This window comes from Dreissena polymorpha, chromosome 13 (genome assembly GCF_020536995.1).
Source record: "Dreissena polymorpha isolate Duluth1 chromosome 13, UMN_Dpol_1.0, whole genome shotgun sequence".
Classification (NCBI taxonomy): Eukaryota; Metazoa; Mollusca; class Bivalvia; order Myida; family Dreissenidae; genus Dreissena; species Dreissena polymorpha.
In genome coordinates this window covers 40,734,088-40,756,229 of record NC_068367.1, presented here as the reverse complement: position 1 = coordinate 40,756,229, position 22,142 = coordinate 40,734,088, and the positions used below count along the sequence as shown (strand labels likewise).

Sequence of the window (22,142 nt, the reverse complement as noted above, 5' to 3'; positions counted from 1 at the left end):
TATGAATCTATTGTTCTTTTCACAGGTATGACAAATAAAGCACGTGGTAACAAGATTCACTTCAGTACGTGTTATATTTAATCTAAAAATGTTCCAAATTCATTGAATAAAATAAATATTTATAACCAATATTTCAATACTGTATTGAGTTCAAGACCTAAAAAGTTGTTTTTCTTTCATTCTTTTTAATAAATAATCGAGAAGATCGTGAAACCGTAGCTTAATACGTTTTCTTCTTTTATCTATCTGTTTATATATAGATATTTGAGCCAGATTATCTATTAAAGAGGCTCACCCAAAACCAATCGGTATGATTGTAATACCATTGCCTGTTCTAACAGCGTAACGCCGTTAACCTATGGCCTTTTGAACCGTATAACCTGAGTCATTTCGGATGACAATAAAGTTCATTTCGTGGAATGTTATTTTGAGCGTATCTGCCTGTATGCATTCTCAACGGGTGTGCAGAGACTCTTAAAATTACAAACAAATAAGCACAGTCGTCTAGGAAGTACATGTAAATCTAAATATTCTTCGTAGTTCAAAGAGGTTTTGAAAAGTTTATACATATCTTATACTGTATTATTATTCATATAAACATGCCATTCTTGTTTTAAGTTTTCAACAAATCTACATTTATACTTGCTAATAAAACCATTAATTTGCACAACGTTTGGATGTCCAATACATAACCAAATCCAAATTTATTTGGGATTTGCTTGACATTTGAACCCCGATTTGTATAACTTTAATTACAATTGGTGAAATCTTGTTTATAAACTATTTGCATTATGATAGTTTTATTGAAAATAATTTTGAACCAATATATACGAATTTTCACAAACCTGTTTATATACAATGGATAATTTAATATAGAACATACAAAAGAGTCAAACAATTCACACAACATTTTTGGTTTAATGTCAAAATCATTTCATTTAAACAATAATGTACTCATTGCCTCAATGGCTTTACCGACCACATGTTCCTGGTTTAATAAAAAAGTTGCCGAATATTTCAACACCGTTCCTAAATAGGTAAAGTTATCAACCACTTCAATGACATTACCATTGAATGCCAAGTTATTATTTTATTTTAATCCACCCCTCTTCTAAAACGCCATTTTTTTCGTCGTGTTAACATTAAGTCACCAAAGAATTGCGATATAAATATAAATTATCTTAATGTGCTTGTATTTCAGCTGGTGACTTGCCTAAAATAACCATGTCATCAGCAAATAATAATAAAATCAACACAATATCATCTATATTCATAACAGAGTTAATGTTATCTGGTAGCTTAAGTTCAAGGTCTTCAACAAATAAAGAAAACACAATCGGCAACATTTCCTGCCCTTGCCTCTATCCAACCGCATAACACGTGACTTAATATTTGCATACATATCCTCCACTATTCTAAGCAATTTGCCTTGAATGCCAGATTTAAAATTGTTCACCCATAATGCATTGCGGTATAAACTATTTATAAAATGTAAAATATCAACGTATGTTACATATAAACGTTTATTGTTATTTAAATAATTGTACACAATAGACATTGATACAAAAATAGCATCAACAATATTTCTAAATCCGAATTGAGCATCCAAAATAATAGTGTTTTCGTTCCAAACAGTTCCAATGCTCTTGTTAAAAATCGTAGTAGCATAAAAGCATATAACTTAAGTGGTCCCTTTTAGTTCTTAACATCATTAACAGCACCGTTTATGCAAAGGAATTATGACCCCTTATGTCCATTAATAGACAAAAATGCCCGATATAAAAATACCGTCAAACAAGTCCCACAAAGATAAATTACCGATGCATTCAATTAATTGTTCGTTCAAAATGCAAACACTACCAAGCGATTTATTTCATTTTATGTGTTTTATTGCATTGTTAACTTCTTCAACAGATAAAGGTATGTCCAGTTCAGGAAATGCAGATTTATCTAATTTAAAATCATTATTTACACATAAATCTTCTACTTCAGAATTACACAAATCTGGCACACTTTTACTTATTACTTCACTTTCCTGATTTACATTTTTATTGTAATCTAGTTTTTATGTACGTCTATGTTCTATCAATACGCGAATGACAATGGCGGAACAGAAAACTGTTGAACTTTTTATATTACAATATCTCATTATTTACGACTTTTAGATGTTTATATACATTTCGTTGTTGTAACATTACAAAACAGAACATTAATATTACATTAGCTCACACATGGATAATTTCTTGCCTCGAATGTTTAATTCATGTTGTAATGGCCTTTTGTAATAAGTCAATGAAATTTATATTCGCTTCTTGCCATTGTAGATTGAGGATAACAAAAACATGCGTTTACTTATCGGGAATTGTTTTATATTACTTTACAGCTAAGTTTTTTAAATATATGTAATTATTTCGTCATATACATCATCGATTCACATACTGGCAGATGATTTAATTTTGTTGAGCAGGTTCATATGTTACTATATTAAAAATTTTCTATCCGCATTTCAATTCTTTCAACACGTGGTTTCAACCTCGGCAAACTTATAGAGATCAGTTTTAGAACCTCCGTCTTGCATTGTCGGAACCAGAACAGTTACAAGCACGGATCAGCCGAGGCGTTGCTCAAATGAAACAAGTTTACAATAATTTTTGCTTGAATATGATCGTTTGTAATAGATCTGATCACAAAAACAATGACCACCAGCATTATTGACAATGTAATTGATGTTATGTAAGACCAAACTAACGCAGTTGATCGCCCAGATCTTCCTAACAGTTCTTGAACTCGGCCTTGTCCACCGTTAATTGTTCTCATTGTTTTAATTCTGAATATTATAAAAAGCTGTGTAAGAAACACCAATCACAATAAACCAAATAGCGCCGGCTTGGTACATCAAGCGCGTAATACAAGAATCCGACCATTCGTAGGAAAAGGGGTCACAAAAATAACTGTTGATTGTAGAAATATACGAAGCGAACATGATCTAAATGAAGAGAGATACATTTATTGCCGTGATGTATGTAATATAGCGGATGTAGATCCTATTGTCGGCAAACAGAATAAGGCGGTCTAGACTCATAAGGGCCATTTGACTGGAATTAATATTCCAGTTGCCGCCTGAAATAAGCTTCTGAATGTAGCATTGTATAAACGTTGTTCAATCATGAAACACAGCGAAGTCAGCACATAACAAAATATTAAAAAACGCGAATAAAACCTGCACAATCTCGGCGTGCGCTTTGCTCGGTGAACGGCGTAGAACGCTACCGTGTTAAAAAAGAGCGGCACTGCCTTTGCTATTGCAAACGGAAGATCACTAAGAAACCTGATGCCCGAAGAACTGACGCTCCTTAAAGTCAAGACAGTTTCAGCTGTATTAACTGTTTCATTATGTTGAAGCATTGTTGGCATTTTTGAATAGCATCATTCGAAACAAAATATAAACATATCTTTGACGTTAGACAAAATAGTCTTCTAGAAGACAAACATCCATTTCAAGCATTTTGGAAACTGTATTTTTTGTTCCAGAGAATTAAAATAATAACACTGTGATAATTTTCAATACCAGTCATCCATATTATTCCATGCAATATCTGGTTTAAAGAGCGTGCACTAAACCACTCATCTACAGTTTTTAATCTTTTAAATAGCACACATGTTGTACAAAAACCTTCATTTAATATCTAAAGCTAGATCCACAGAAATAAAAAAGGATTGTTAAGCAACGTATTGCGAAATCAATTTGTTCATCGTCTGATATCGCGGTCTATTGTTTAGTCGCGCTGCTCAGATTTGTTTAGGCCTTAATTATACTTGTGAACAACAAGTCGTTATGATGTTTCACAGGTTACGTTGTACAATGAACATAGATAATAATAGGCTGATGACGTGGATGGAAAATGGTTATCTGGCAAGGCGGAGAAATTTATCGGCTGAGCCGAAGGCGAACCCGATAAGATATTCCGACGAGCCAGATAACCATTCTCCATCCACGTCACCAACATGTTATTTTATTTATCATGTAATTCCACCGAGTCCAACAAATTTTATTTTTATTTTATGCCTTTTCACCGTTCATTTACATTGTAAAATAGTTTAACCGGAGAATTTCGCTGGTATAATGACGTCATTTCGTCAAAAAAGACGTCATTTCACAGTGAAACAGGGCGACTGACGGATATTCGAGGTCACGTGGTCAACTAGCCTAATAACTTTTGGGTTATAAGGTTACCTGGTTATCAGGCTGATGTCAACTGGCTATGTACATGTACAGCAGACGATGTGTATAGTGGTTACAGCGATCATAGTGCTTAAGCGCTTGATAAACAGTAGGTTACACATAGTACAATTTAACACAATGTTTTGCTTTTTTGAATGTTTTATTTACAAACTATCGGTCAACAAAAAACTAATCCACACAAAACAAAACAATATTTACATGTTTAAACAAGAAGTACTTTACATGTATTTGATATTTTAATAATAGAAAAAAGTAGTCCGTAATCGGAGCGGGACTGACGGATATTCGAGGTCAAGTGGTCAACAAGCCTAATAACTTTTGGGTTATAAGATTACCTGGTTATCAGGCTGATTTAAAGGCAGGATAAAAAGATTTATTGTAACAACAAGAAGGCTTACCTTAATAATTAACTGAAATAATACGAACATTTTTAGAAGGACGTCATGATTAAGTTAACGAAAAAGAAGGTTTTATTTAAGAAATTACATAAACCAGTTGGACGTAGCAAATTAGAAACAGTTCGCTACGTCCGCAGGAGGGAAGCCCATAGTATTATTAATTTATATATATATATATATATATATATATATATATATATATATATATATATATATATATATGTATATATTAATTTTGCTGATAAATTATTTTATAAGCTTTCGAAAAAACCGGTGTGTAGTTGATTCGTTAAAAATTGTTCGAGTTACATGGTTTACAGTAAAGATGTTGCACTCCTTGTTTCTATTATAGCATATATATATATATATATATATATAATACTATGGGCTCCATTCCTGTGGGTACGTCTACACAATTTTGTTGTGACATGAAAATAATGAATGACAATTTATAGGACAACAACATAAAAATGAAAAACCATTATAGTAAATAAAGTTTAATTAAAAATGCATTAAAACTGAATCCGTTTTCGAACCACTTAAGTTATCTAAATTAAAATCAGTCAACATTATTACGTTCTTCTACATTCATTGAAAGCATAGCGATTATGCTTTATTGTGATGAATTTTCGGATTCGCTCTGTTCCCTTAACATGAATGGGATGATGTTATATTAATTCGCAGTATTACGAAAGACGCAACACGAGGTAATTGATGAATCAGTTATACGATATAGTTAACATCGCCCATCATTCGACAATGTCCGAAAGGGAAACACAACGTCATAGATGAATCAGTTCATTCCGTCAAGTTTGCATAACAGCAATATATCAGGTAATATCAAACTGAGAAGAAACAGTGCATCAGTGGAAGGCTCTGTTAAATTAATTAAATTTCACAGGTTGGAATCGGGTCTGATATTCTTTTTAAGATGTCTTTTTCATTATTATCGAATGTATATTTTAATTACATTTATACTCCACTTTGCGTTATGTATTACTTAATTGCGCGCAGGATTGGTACTTCATGTTGCGTTGCTAATCAGTATGTTACTATCAGGATGGGTACTTCATTTAGCGTTGCTAATAACTATGTTGCGGTCAGGATGGGTACTTCACTTTGCGTTGCTAATTACTATGTTGCGATCAGGATGAGTACTTAGGATTGCGTTGCTAATGACTATGCTGCGATCAGGATGGGTACTTCGTATTGCGTTGTTAATGACTATGTTGCGATCAATATGGGTACTTCGTTTTGCGTTGCTAATTACTATGTTGCGATCAGGATTTGTACTTCATTTAGCGTTGCTAATTACTATGCTGCGATCAAGATGGGTACTTCGTATTGCGTTGCTAATTACTATGTTGCGATCAGGATTTGTACTTCATTTAGCGTTGCTAATTACTATGCTGCGATCAAGATGGGTACTTCATGTTGCGTTGCTTATTACTATGCTGCGATCAGGATTGGAACTTCATTTAGCGTTGCTTATTACTATATTGCGATCAGGATGGGTACTTCATTTGGCGTTGCTAATTACTATGCTGCGATCAGTATAGGTACTTCGTATTACATTTCTAATCACTATGTTGCGATCACGATTGGTACTTCATTTAGCGTTGCTTATTACTATGTTGCTATCAGGATGGGTACTTCGTTTTGCGTTGCTAATTACTATGCTGCGATCAGTATGGGTTCTGCGTTTTGTGTTTCTAATTAATATGTTGCGATCAGGATGGGTACTTCGTTTTGCGTTGTTTTTAATATGTTGATCTTACGATCGGATCCTCGTTTTGCGTAGTTAATGACAATGTTGCGTTCATGATTTGGATTTTATTTTGAATTGTTTTTATCCGAACTTCGTTTTAAAAAAACATTGAATTAAATTGCGAATAGGAAAATTGTTAATTTTACGCTATCCCTTCTCATGTCGCGCTAAGGATAGGAACTTCATTTTTCATCGATAATAACTACATTGCGATTTGGATTGGAGCTTGATTTTGCTGTGTTAATTACTATTTTGCGATAAGGACATTCATTATAAAAAGTTATATTAAATACATTATGACATCATGTGATATTCTATATTTAAACAGGTGTTGTTTATTGTACATGCTGACTTAGATATTGCATTAACATTAAGTACAAGATAAGTATTGATGCAAAGCATCAAAGGGCGTCGGGAATTTCAGTGTAAAAGGCACTCAATGAAGTTACATAGAACGATTTATTTTTCTACTGTACATATTAATATTTTGGCCGATTATTTTAAACAAAATAGAAAAAGATACTGGTATAACCATTATCTATGATTGTGTGTTATAACCCCCAAATAACCATTATCTATGATGTTGTGTTATACCCCCCAAATAACCATTATCTATGATTTTGTGTTGTAACCCCCAAATATTTCATAGTTCATTTTATTTACATTGGTTTCCTTTTTTACTGGCGTCCGTGTGCATTTTTCATTAATGGAACAGAACTGTGTAGGTTTCAAAAAATCTGCTTCATCTTGTAAGCGTAATTTCATATTTTTCTCAACTTCAAGGGGAGATGATTCTGAACTTATTCTTACGTTGCTCATTTACGATAGGGGTTGAGTACTCATTAATATCAAAACACTGTACACTGTAAAAGTTTTAATGTGTTTGAGACCCCCCCCCACCCTCTCACACATATATTTCATGGGCATAATAAAAACAAAAAATGGTTACAATAAAACAGCATAGTTATTTAAACTAAAATGTCTACATCAAAACAAAAAGTTAACATTGAACACAAATAAAATAATTTGATTCTACTGGGGCTCGAACCTTGGGCCTCTCACATGTGAAGCGAGCGTGAAACCACTACACTACGGAACCGCTTGAAAAATCACATTCTTACTAAGGTATTAATAAGCTATTAATAGTCGGTTTAAATGTAAACCCGGCAGTTTTACGCTGGATAGTGAGCGGGGTTAAAGGTCCATACCAAAGGGTCCATATCACTGGCAAGATACGGTCAGGCCTGCGGTCTTCTATATGTGGTTCTTAAAAATACCTGTAGGAGGACTTGATAGTAATGAAACTGGGGTACTGTGATGGTGCTCCTCATTGATAAGCGGCTGCTTCCTTTATCAAGACTCATTATTACAATTGATAATACGTGTCGCGCTTCGCGCTCTATAGCGCCTTTATTAGTAACTAGGTGGTTGCTAGTATAGTCGAAGAAAGAAGGTTTTAATGTGTTTACGAACCCCCCCCCCACCCTCACACACATATATTTCATGGGCATAATAAAAACAATAAATGGTTACAATAAAACAGCATATTTATTTAAACAAAATGTCTACATCAAAACAAACAGTTAACATAGAACACAAATAAAATCATTTGATTCTACTGGGGCTCGAACCTTGGACCTCTCACATGTGAAACGAGCGTGTAACCACTACACTACGGAACCGCTTGAAAAAATCACCTTTTAACTAAGATATTAAGGTAGTGGGAGGCTAATGGGTACTTTTCCAGAAAAACTCTTTGTTATTATTTCCACACAAAAAATTGTATATCACAACTAATTGCAAAATTTTAAAACTTTTTACCAGCCGGTTAACTTTTTATACTTGGTTGAATACACCTACCCATTGACTCGGTTGGGCGTTTTCTATGGATTTACCCTATATCCAAAATATATAGTTTTTTGTAATGGGATATACATATATTTTGACATTTAACTTAATAAACGTACTCGACTGGATTTTGTTAGTAGATACAGAATTAAAAAAGTGTCATTGAAAGAGAATTGTGCCTTTGATGTCCAATAATATATGCACTTATCTGGATAAAATGGCAAAAACGACAACAAATGGTTCAGTGACAAGAAACTTTAATTACGTTTTATGTCATTTGAAGCGTGATGAAATGCATATATTGTACATATTTATTTAACACAACATATTTTATACACACTGACTGAATTTCAGGAAGTTTTACTGTTCCTATCTCAAGAAATTTTACTTTGAGTATGCCTACCCCAATTCATTTTCACGCAATGAATTTAAGTTTAAATTTGTATATCACTTCTTTTTGGGGGTTTTCTAGTTGCTTATTAAAAGCTACAGTAATAAACCATGACATGTGAAGAAATTTAGCTAACTTTGAATTAATATTGATATAATAATACATTAACAAGAGCAACGCATAACGGGTGCCACGCTCGGCTGCGAAAGCTTGTCAGAATTATTATTTATTTATTTTTGAGGTCACAGTGACATTGACTTTTGACCTAGTGACCCAAAATGGGTGTGGCGTGTAGAACTCAGCAAGGTGCATCTACATATGAAGTTTCAAAATTGTAGGTGGAAGTACTGTGATGTTAGAGGCAAAGTTAAAGTTTTATATTAGAGGTCACAGTGACCTTGACCTTTGACCTAGTGACCAAAAAATGGGTCTGGTGTGTAGAACTCATCAAGGTGAATGTACATATGAAGTTTCAAAGTTGTAGGTGGAAGCACTATGATGTAAGAGGCAAAGTTAAAGTTTTATATTAGAGGTCAAAGTGACCTTGACCTTCGACCTAGTGACCCAAAAATGGGTGTGGCGTGTAGAACTTATCAAGGTGCGTGTACATATGAAGTTTCAAAGTTGTAGTTGGAAGCACTGTGATGTTAGACGCAAAGTTAAAGTTTTATATTAGAGGTCACAGTGACTTTGACCTTTGACCTAGTGACCCAAAAATGGACGTGGCATGTAGAACTCATCAAGGTGCGTGTTCATATGAAGTTTCAAAGTTGTAGGTGGAAGCACTATGATGTTAGAGGCAAAATTAAAGTTTTATATTAGAGGTCACAGTGACCTTGACCTTTGACCTAGTGACCCAAAAATGGGTGTGGCGTGTAGAACTCATCAAGGTGCATGTACATATGCAGTTTCAAAGTTGTAGGTGGAAGCACTTTAATTTTAGAGCCAATGTAAAGGTTTTAGCACGACGGCGGACGTCGGACGACAAAGAGGCTATGACAATACCTCGGAGTTTTCTCCGAAAACAGCCGGGCTAATAATACAATCTTAAGGTCACCTAAAGTCAAAAGGCAACATATGAATACAGGCGCAGTTCACCACAAAATATCAAAGTTGTCCCAATATTACGTAGCATAAAGATGTATAAGTTATCATGTTTCTTTAAACATGTAGCACAATAATATACAACTTATGTTTTAATAAAAAACAGCCAGATTAATGACAACTAGATGTACATAATTTAGTATCAGTATAAAGCCATTGCGTGATTTTGACTGGCCGCGTGTCATTTGAAAGCCATATTATCTCGTTCCGTCACTTTTCGTCACTGAAAAACTGACCGATTTTAGGGACCACTTCAGATAAAATATTTTTTTGCGTTAGTGACTTTTTTTAGTCCCTCATTGTTTTTAGCAATGAAAGTATCCTCTCCGGAACTTGAAAATATGGCTTTTAAATGACACAATGCCAGTCCATATCCCGCAAAGTTTTCAGCTGTTGGTCGCTTTAGAGTGCCTCTATGCAACAGCACGTCTAACAATCTAATGTTCTATGCCTTTAAGGCTTTTCATGACTTTCAAACTGAATTATGGATTGCAGTAACAGTAAAGATGTGGGCCATATTGTCAGTAATTTTACATGTTTTAAGCAAAGGTCCCAGTGCTTCAACATCATCAGGAGAACTGTGGGCGTTGCAGGTTGCCTGGAGAACACGTTCACTAGATCTTCCTGTTTGTGTGACTGTCCAGGATTCAATTTTTGAAAACCGGCAAAGAGTCCACAAAACAGCTTACACAATTACAAAACGTTTCAAAACAGTGTGTGTTCAGCAATGCACTAACCAAAACCGGAAAATCAAACATGTGCCCATTAGGTGCAACAAAAATGGCTCTGGGAAACTTTGCAAGCCACATCATACAATGATGTAGAGAGGTTTTAATTGATACACTAGCAACACTTCCACCATTTACACGCATTATGCCATGATCGCCAACAGAGATGCCAATCACTTTCTGAGCTTCGGAGGAAATTGGCACTGTTGTCTTCACATATGTCGAGAACTTAAAACCCGTCTTCAAATGCACAGCAGGAATCTGAGTAATATCAGGAATAACTGTACCTCGAACTGAAATACAAAATTAAATTCACACAATGCTTATTACATGAATTTTATAATTCCCCTTTAAATTTTATTCTGACGCCTTATATGATCGTTGGTTATGAGAAAAATCAATTTTCAGCACAACAAGAAAATTACATATTGACCAGTCGTTGAACTCAAATTATCGCTTGTGAAAAGAATTCACCATTTATATGATGAGCTCAGAATTTTAATATACCTATGCTCCTTCATAAGATTTATTACTAAAAGTAATGATTTTTTTAAAATGTAATATTTGGAATAGCTTTTAATATTTATAATAACAATCACAAATATTTTTAATAATGTGTCCTGCCCTGGGGTTCTCACCAAAAATCTTTAAAAAAAATGTAATTTTACCAAACTATGAACACAGTGCCTTTAATAAAACAATTATTATTAATATGTTTCATGTTCATCTGGGATAAAAATAAGAAGACAGTTGATGAGGAAAAATACTACAATTTGGCACCAGAATAGTCAATAACATTGTATTAAAAGTTAGTTTTTACACTTACTCCATTTCTTTCTCATAATCATCAATGGCAACCTTGTTAGACGAAGCAGTTGAGATTTTCTTGATGGCCTCCCCAGCACGAGCCTCCATCTTCTTAAGATTTCTATTTGCAATATGCGTTATGTTTAGATTGGTTAGGAAGTTATTTACCTTCACCAGCCTGTCAAAACAGACTTTCATTGCTGAAAAGAGAATTGAAAATAATAAGAACATGAAAACGAAATAAGGCCGTAGTTACTTAATAAAGACGTCACAATGTATTTTCATAGAATCCATTCGTATCATCATTACATTATTAAATAACATGAATGAGCAATCAATTGGATTAAACAACACAAATGCAAAACTAAATTTGAAAACTGAATATGATGGACACCGGAATGTTTCCTTATATATTACAAGATAAATAAATATTCACTAGGAATGACACTTGGAATTTTAAGGGGTCTGAAAATGTGTAAGAAGTCCAAAGATCAATGGCAATTGTACAATATTAAACATTTATTGAAATGGCAGGTTGAAAAATGAAGACATGTTCCAAGCTTGGTATTTACGTCAAAGCATGGCATTCCCCTGACTTTGAGATAGTGTTGCTTTCCATAAGCATTACGGTTGACTTCTCTACATTCAGGGTTTTCACAAACAACGTACAAATAACCACTGAGGCCATTTTGTAGTTCGCCAACAATGTTATATATTGTAAAAGGAATGGGACACAGATTACAAAACTGACCATACTGTAATTTGTTAAGCAAAACCTCCAGCTCAACGAGTAAATCAATCTCCTTCATTTTCTTCCATCCCCCACCCACTTCTGCTTACTCTTTTTACGCCATTTAGCAAATGCGAAAAGCTTTTACGTGAGTCATTTTCACCCAAATCGCCATCGCAGAGCTCGGTAAATGAATAATTGTTATCGAACACAACGTTGTCGATCGGTGTTTGCTTCTTTTTCGATTTTGCAAATCGCTCGCTATCATTTCGCACTTTCATTTTGCTAAGAAAATGTCAACAACCGTGACGTCATGAACACAAATATTTTATGAAATGAATTAATTTAACTTATATTTGTATTGTATAGTTATTAAATCTTAAAGAGATAAGAAAATTTAACTCTTAAATAAAAATATAAAAATTTATTTCGTGTATTTAGTATTATTTCCGGACTTTACCGTAGATATAGCTTATAGCCGAAACGCTTTCCGAATACGGCGATTTCGACCGACTATTCCCGATCTCACTAGGCACCTACTGCCTTAATAAGTGACTGTTGTGTAACGGTTATCAATAAAGAAATAAACCGTGTAATCGCTGTCGTCTTGTAAAATTGAAGAATATACGCGCTAACCAAAACTCGAACAGCAAAAGTCTGCGCTATTGTTAGAAAAAGCACAAAATAAATATATTTTGATTATGTTTGGTTTTTATACAAAACCAGAAAGTTTCGCGTATTTGCCCAGTCCCTGTGATCTTTCCCTGTGATTAGTTATTAATTAAAACAATTAGCTTTGCATTATTGGCAATACATGTTGTAGTAAATGTAATAGGAACAAATCAGTACTTATTTACACTAATTTACACAAAAAATCACCACTATGCAAGATATTCTTAAAACAAAAATATATACATTGATCCGTATAATAACTTCTCCGCCCATAAGCGAAAAAAAATGGATTACATACTAGTCGCCGCACTCCAGTGCGACGCCAATAATATGTATAATCCGGTACAGTGCCGAATCCTTAATATGTGATTGTGATTCAAACGTATAGTATGTGCTCCTTCGAAAATATAATTATTGTTACATTTTGAAACTATTTTTGTTATATTTTACTGATAATAGACTATATGCTGATACATATTATACATATACACTAAGCATACTCGGAATTCGTTATTGTGCCGTTACTTAAATAATATGTGGTTTGGATTCGCATTGTTTTATTTTATGCTCCTCCAAATTACCATTACTGTTTTACTTTACTGATTATAAATGCATTCATGTATTAAAAAGGTTCCATATTATGTAGCTAGATACACTGTTAACATGCGATTTAAAACTTGTTTTGTTTAATTATCTGTAAAGTTCATCAATTACTATTTTATAACATTTCTGCTAAATCAACTTACTATATTCATGTATGTTGTACTATCATTTTGTTTAATACTAGAAACTGTACAGTTTATGTGTAATAAAAGTATGCTCTGTTCTGTTAACGCCATGGGCAATATGGGGAGTAACCGCTGTGATATGTTAAATTTGGTATTTTTAACGGTAGCTTCCCTTTGACATCATTAAACGATCATCCTTCTTTGAACAGACCTGTGTCAGGTAAACAGGTTTATACATGAACTGTTATTATCACAACGAGTACTGAAACACTGCTCTTACTTTAAATACTTAGTTTATCGTAGTTTTAGCCCATGGTATAAATCGTTTCATAGCTTTATTTTCCAAACGATTATAATAAGAGTGTAAAAAGCAGAGCAATATATGTATGTTACGGCCGATTAAGCAATATTATAGAAGCCTAGGTAGCGCAGTAGGTAGCGCGTCAGTCTCATAATCACATGCCAAAGAGCAATCTGAAGGTCGTGAGTTCGATCCTCACCCTGGGCAATTTTTTACCAGCCCACGTACAATTCACACTATATGTTCAATCTTTCAAAACTTCATATATACGAAAAGTTTAATAGAGTATGTAGAAATGTATCTATGTTTCACTTAAGCATTCATACAATTAAGAGGCCGATAACATAAAACAGCTACATAGTAAATGGTGCTAGATTTATTATACCCAAACACAGGAACTCTTACTCACTCATTTAAGAACGGAACATGTGCTGTCAATTCCGATATATAGGCAAAGCACTCACTTTGCAAATGTTATCAGATGGTCTTAAAAAATGACGTGGCATATGTCTACAGACGTAAGAGACTCAACACCATTACCGAACGGTAGCTTCAATTGGCGATGAAAGCCCTTGAGAAATCATGCGTCATGACCTTTAAGCTTGAAGTTCGCATAGAAAAGAGATGTGCATTTGTTTCAGTTAGTTATAGCTTGTAACATTACCCGTTTCCCCTGCATCAGTCTATTTATAGATTCGTCAGTCTAATTATATAGATTGTACAGGATAGCTGACCGCTGCATGTAGCAAGCATCAGTCTTAGTATACTCTATTGAGAAGCAGCACGTGTGGTCCCTTGAGTTTATATCGCGTCTGTCACTTAAGTGATTGACGAGACCAGTTATCTTTACCGATAAAACAACCGCCTAAAAATATAACAGAGATATCGTGCTGTACACTCTGAGCGTGCGCATCACAAATCAAAGCACTGAAGGCGCTTACGTTGTGCGCTGTTTAGATACAACGATATGGAATTATTAAATAAATCAGTTAAATTATGTTTGGTTACATAATGAATTGTACGCGCTTTCATGCATGTATTTTATAAAACCTGATTTAAAAATAAGTTAAATAGTGTTTTGTAACCTACCATTTTTGTTTTACGTAAATTTATACTTATTGTTCAAGATTTCCGAGAATGAATTGCAAAAAACTTATATTGATGGTTGAGTTGTCATGTATACTAGTACGATTTCCTTTCTTCAGTTTCAATGGCAGCGTACATACTATTGGTATGGAACATTTTTACCGGTCATTCGCAAACAACTGGTGAGCAAGCACTACCGATACCGATATGCTAGTTTACATAACAACGGAAACACACACTGCTAGTACATTTTACCACCGTTAGTTTCAATGTTTGAAATCAAAGCTTAGTTTTTAGACGGAAATCATTTTTCAAAACTATTCAACAAAACAAAATTTATAAAGAGTGTTTCTTAATGCACAGGTCTAGGTGTGTGCACTGTTAAACATAATAGTTATGTTATAGAGATAACTTAGACAAAACAACAACAACATGTCTCTTTTTTGACGTTCTGAAAGCATTACAAATATGATGAAATGGTATAATGAGAACCAGTTAATATAAAATAAAATTTTCAATCACCATCATATTAAATGTATGTTGTTGGAATATCGAATACCTATGACACTAAGATTATAATTTCCTGATGGAAACTCCTTTAACGAAACTATACAATTCAAAATATACAATAAGATTTTTGTTAACAATAAATAAAATAAAAATATGCGAGCATTGGTTTTCACTTGTATTATATTCGTTTTAAGATGGATGAAGGTAAGATGATTGGTATGATATTGTTAGACCTACAGAAGGCCTTCGATACCGTCAATCATAGTATTTTAATCATGAAACTTGAGGCTATTGGTCTCCATAGTGACGCAGTCAGGTGGTTCACCTCCTATCTCTCCGATCGCCATCAGGTTGTTGACGTATCGGGTACTATGTCCTCCGAGGCCTCCATCTCATGTGGTGTTCCTCAGGGCTCCATTATAGGTCCCCTTTTATTTTTAATTTATGTGAATGATATGGCCGCTGTGGTAAGAAATAAAATTTAACTTTATACTGATGATACTGGCATCCTGGTAGCTGGTAAACACATTTCAGAAATTGAATGCATTCTTTCTAGCGATCTCGAACTTATAAGTGAGTGGTTAGTGGACAATAAACTTTCCCTTCATCTTGGTAAAACAGAATCTATATTGTTTGGCTCAAAGCCCAAACTAAGGTCAAATCCTCAGTTAAATGTCTTTGTTATGAAGTGTCAATTACTCCATCAAGTTCTGTTAAGTACCTAGGTGCTATATTTGACCAGTTCCTGTCTGGTAAAACCATTGCTAGGTCAATTATTACAAAGGCAAACTCAAGGTTAAAGTTCCTATACAGAAATAGTAAGTTCTTAACATTGCACACCAGAAAACTCCTTGTCATGTCCCTTATACAGTGCCACTTTGACTATGCCTGCTCTTTTTGGTACCCTGGTCTTATTCAGTCACTTAAAAATAGGCTTCAAACTACACAAAACAATATGATTAGGTTTGTTATGAATATGGATAACAGATCACATGTTGGTTGAACAATTTTCACATTTAGGTTGGCTGCCTGTTTCAAATCCAGTAGAACAGATCATACTTTGTCATGTACATTTGGTTAAAAATGGCCTAGCACCAGAGTATATGGGTGAGAATTTTTAGCCAGTGTCTGGCGTACATAATCGTTGTACTAGGTCTAATATGGTAGCTCAGCCAGAATCTGATCATTTTGCTGAAAATTTTACATTTGAAGACTCTTGTCATTTTTCCAAACGAAGAGTAGGAAGTTTTGGTTCTAAAACATTTACATATAATGGTATCTTTTTATGGAACAATCTTCCTCAAAACATCAGGGGTGTAACTAAACCTAACAATTTCAAGGGTGCCATCAAGAAACATTTTTTAGTCTTTATAGCATTTTATAGTATAATTTTTAGTATGAATTTTATGTTCTGTTAAAATACTGTGATACATTTTTAAGTCTTATGATCATTAAGATGCAAGGAACTCATAATTATTCTTAAACTTATAGTATGCTACAAAGTGTGTTTATTAACTACATATGCAGTGTGTAACTTTCTTAAGCAACTTCTGTGATAATAATGAACATGTGATTATATTTGTTCATTCTTAATCAGTAATATACTTTATTTAACAGTACATATTTGTTACATATACATTATTAAATATCTAATACATGACTGTTTCATGGTTACTGCCACCAATATCAAGGACCACAATGGAAATAAGTGAAAATCATTTTCTCTTTTTTGTGTTATCCTTGGTATTGTGTGTGCATTCCATGGTTTGCTATGTATATTGCTGTGATAATATATTTTATATTGTCTGCATTATGTAGTAACTATGTAATGTTCATATTTTTACCAAATAAAATCAATCAATCGATTAATCAGGTAGTCATAAAGAGGGCGCTGTGTACCCTTACTTTGCTGTTGATGCATTACTTGTTACCCTAGTAGTTCACACTGTGTCAACCAATCTCTTACCTTAACATCGGTATAGTGCGCTTTTCCAGCGTAGCTGTTTTACCCAGCTTTTCATTTTAAATGACGTCTACATAACGTCAGCAGGCACGAATGAACAAATTCGAATATGTAAGAGGCTGAATCGAGAGAAATCCCCTGAAATTTGGCTGCATCACCGTGTCTGTGCTCAGCGTAAAGAATGCAGCACTGTTCAATTTACGGAATTCCGGACTTCTAGCTGCACGTTCAAACGACACATAGACACATACTAATTATTGTGGCCCAGTTACAATTACGCTTAACATCCGTCAGAATTTCACGGTCTGTACTCATTCACTTAATCGTCAGGGGAAGACATAATTAAATATCGATTAACATAGTTTTGCTTTAAAAAAAGTACCGAAATAGTAAAGAGTCACGTCAAGAAAAAATCATTTAATTATCTAACCATAAATGTTTCCCGTTCTCGGTCAGCACGTCTGGAAGTCGTTCCTCAACGCCTGAATAGGCTACCCTGCTTTTTTTATTCAATTTCATATCGAAATACATTGTGCTAAAATATTCCATTTACAACTCGCAATGTAATTTCAAAAGACCAGCATCATGCGAAAATGATCCTTATGCCATATGCGCCAATCATAGCTATAGCCCACCCAGCCTGCGAATCTCTCAGTCTGTTCAGGAGAAACATAATGAGACCATAAAACCTCGAGTGGTGTTATAGTGGACAGCATCGCCTCTGACAAGACTACGCAAATGCACAGGCTGAGCTTGAGCTATGCTGAACTAAACGACATAAGACCTATTTTCGCATGACGCGGCTTTGAATGTGTGATTGAATGTTTTGAAAGAAAACTGAGGGTTAATATTAACGTACACTATATTTTGATGGCGGAGAAATAAACTCAGAATAAACCATGTGAGGACACATATGATGTGAACTCCCGTAGTATTATGTGTATCTACTAACACGTATGTGTGGTTTGACTACAATTACTCACAATTCATGCGGCGAATATGCGACAAACATGAGAATCAACAGACACACACACACACACACACACACACACACACACACACACACACACACACACACACACACACACACACACACACACACACACGCACAAGTTTAACTTTTCTTTTCAATTTAATGAGTAAGAAACGTAAATTTCGAAATTTATTTCGAAGTCAGCATTTTCGCAACACATGTTCAACGCTTTATAAATTGAAAACTGTGAACATAAACAAGCTTTACTGCGGAATCCGGATAGTGCCATCTATAATCTCGCACTTCTTTCATCAAGGACGACACTAGACACAAGAATCGATACTTGATATTTTTCTTGACAGTCGCGGCGACGCACGATAGTTTTCTTGACAGTCGCGGCGACGCACGATATATTTAACACGATATATCGCCCTTGTTTAGGTAGCCCAAAAGGCGATATATCATTTTAAATATATCGTGCGTCGCCGCGACTGTCAAGAAAACTATCGTGCGTCGCCGCGACTGTCAAGAAAAATATCGTGCGTCGCCGCGACTGTCCAGAAAAATATCGTGCGTCGCCGCGACTGTCAAGAAAAATATCAAGTATCGCTTCATGTGTCTAGTGTCGCGTTAAAAGGGAGACACTAGACACAAGAAGCTATACACGATAATTTGCGCGACCGTCGCGGCGACCAACGATATTTTATTTTTCAAATATCGCCCATATTATGCGAATCTCGTGTATCGGGGTCTAATTTCAGACCGCGACACTAGACACACGAAGCGATACTCGATATTTTAGTCGACATTCGCGGCGTACTGTTCAAATATCGCTGTAACAATATCGCCTGTCCACTGTCGCTTCGTGTGTGTAGTGTCGCCCTTGATGAAAGAAGTGCGAGCTTATAGATGGCACTATCCAGATTCCGTACTTTACCTTATACTATTGCGTTGTTATCACCCAAGCAATTGACATGACGCCGCCTGTCAATCAAATCCTTATCGAAGAATTGATCTACCAATCAGCGATCGATATAGCGGGCGCGCGAGTAAGCAACGAACTGTCCGCCGTTTTCCTAAACAAGCTATGTCTAGGTTAACTTTGATTTCAACAAGTTTCTTTTGTTTTCCTCTTTAAAAAAAACGTAGATTAAAAATGGTTTAACTGTGTCAATGGGGATTATGTAACTTGGACAATCGATATCCTGAACGATAAGTTGGTGGCATTGAATTTATATCTTTTCCAAAGCCGAAAAGAGATCTTGAGAAGTGTAAGAAATGGATGGAGGCATGCGGTCGTCCCTACGAACAACTGAACGTCAACACTGTCAAAGACAATAACAATATCTAATTATAGAATACACTAGCAGATATAAATGGTTTATGTTATCGATCTGATCATCACATAATAGTTTATGATTTTTTAATAGTTTTATCAGTTACTAGAGGATTAATAGAAGCAAGGTGTATATGCATGACTTTAAGAGAAATAAAACCCAGCATGAAATCAATGCATGCTGTGTTTTATCACTCTGATAGTAATGCACTTTATTGCCATTATACATGTTAATAGAAGGTGACACGTGATATCTTATCTTAATAACGGTATCTACACATGTGCAGACATGTGGTGTCACCTATAAAGGCGTTTAGTCCACACTTGGATATCGAATGCCTAGTTCTCTTTTTTTTCAACGAGTTTATTTTGTTCGACAAAAAAAACGGAAATGAAATATGGCAAAAACCGTGTTAACAGGGTTTATGTAACTCTGACATTCGGTATCCAGAAAGATAAGTTAGATGAATTAAATTTATACCATTTCCAACGCGGATATGCGGTCTTGACAAGTGCGAGTGGAAGCTTAAATGCGTAGAATTACCGAGATCCCCCTTATAGAACATTAATTGATTTCAAAAACTGGAAATGTCATATAAGCAATAACTAAGCATTATTAAGTATGAATTAAATCACGTGTGCATGTAAAATAATAGAGAATAATGGTACCCACTTTGCGTAACTTAACGAAATCCCCGTTATAAATCGAGTTTTTTAGTGTTTCAGAAACAAGTGAAAACCATTTTATGTTACTATTTTAATAAAACGTATCGATAGATGTCATTTTATAAAAGTTATTATTACTAATATAACCAATAAATGCGATAACTTGGGGGAAGTCGGTACATTCGCGAGCGTCTGATACTGGTAGCTTTATTAAGTAGCCTGACCGAATTCCCCTTCATACAACGCTAATTTATATCAGACAATGACCAAACTGATTGTGTTGTTTAGCACTTTCAATTATATTGATTGATAAATGTCCAATAAGCAATGTTTAATAGTATGAATATCACTCTTAATTATACGTAAAAACATGTGGGATTTAGGTACCCACTCGGCGTCAGAAAGCGCGTAAAACTTCACCGAAATCCCAGTTATAAAGCGCTATTTCTTGTTAAAAACACGGGGAAAAATGTTTCGTTAATATTTTCGTAAATAACATGGGTCTACCAGTGTAGTGTTAATTTATTGCTAATACCACCATTAGACGTAGTACCAGGTTCGATTTTGGTAAGCGCGCAAACGTTTGAGAGCGTGATTAATGTACCGAAAAAAACGATATAAATTGCTGATGTTCTCTATTAACTAATATTTTTTTGCATTTGCAGAATAACAAAATGACACAAACCCCTTTAAAAGTGTTATATGGTGTGAAAAAGTCCATAAAAATCATTCGGAATATTGCGTTAATCTATATGCAATCTATAGGGAAAGAAGCCATTTCGGTGTTAGCTTGTCTAGGTTTGCTGACCGCTAAGCCACGTGATTAAGTGATCATCGTCCAGGCGTCATGTCAATTGAGAATACATGAGATATCGCCACTACATGTTGAGTAAAAAAGAAGGTTTCCCAGACATATCAAATTTAACCCAGCTGTAGTAGCAATCACTATAACCGAGGTTACGGAACAGACGCGTAATAGTATATTGGACTCTCGATATAACACTATACTTCTTGATCTGCAGTAGTTTTTGTTCCAGCATCTATTTATAGCCTCTGATTATGAATGACCTGTGCTGAACAAAAATACCACGCGATTAAGACGCAGCAGATAGAGGACTATTTTAATCATTCTAAAACAATCTCTTCCGCGACATGTATATTTCTAACATTGTTTATTGAATCTTGTCTATATACGCTCCGTTCAAAACATATTCCATTTAACATGATATTCACATTATGTTTCCATTTGTGAATGAATATAGTTGAAGAACTCGAAGCTCTGGCATCAATTATACAACTCTTTCTCAGCGCGGATTGAGCAGATGCGGCAGTTATCAGGTTAATCCTAGTTTAAATAAAACTGGCCTCAAACGCGTGGTATTAAACTTAGTTGTTCGCAAGCGAACAACTTAAAATGAGTAAGCACTATATAGTGAACTGTTTTATATTCAGCATGTCAGTTCGTTATGTAACAAAATGTTAGTTTTGACAAACACACACATGAAAAGCAACTTGCAAAATAGATTCTATTTCTATTGCATATATCAACCATTAAACCGTGGTTAAATAGTACACTTAAAGAAATGAACTTAAGGACTCGAAGATAAGTACAGTGTATGCACATGACGCTGTCTTATCTGTAATTCTGAGCTGGCTGAGCGTTCTTAACTAGTTCGTTTCTTAAACACTATTTACGGATTTGCCTTCCAATTGTGTCGTTATCAACCCTAAGTGCATGACAGAAGTGTTTTTAAAGTACTTCACACATAAATCACAAAATCTAAGGTATTTACACAAGCTTATATTTACGTATGTTTCCGGAAGACTTATATTAAATAATAGTTAATTATCTATGAATATGTTACTGATTATAATTTATTGTAATTGTAT

General features: G+C 34.7%; 1 protein-coding gene and 1 non-coding gene across 2 annotated transcripts in view; both read left to right on the top strand.

Moving 5' to 3' along the window:
* The window catches only part of LOC127855616 (uncharacterized), a 156,653-nt gene that overhangs the window by 110,273 nt on the left and 24,238 nt on the right, over positions 1-22,142 (top strand). The window lies entirely within an intron of this gene.
* On the top strand, positions 13,835-13,925 carry Trnam-cau (transfer RNA methionine (anticodon CAU)). The gene is given in 2 exon segments: positions 13,835-13,871; positions 13,890-13,925. It is a non-coding gene; the product is annotated as a tRNA-Met (tRNA).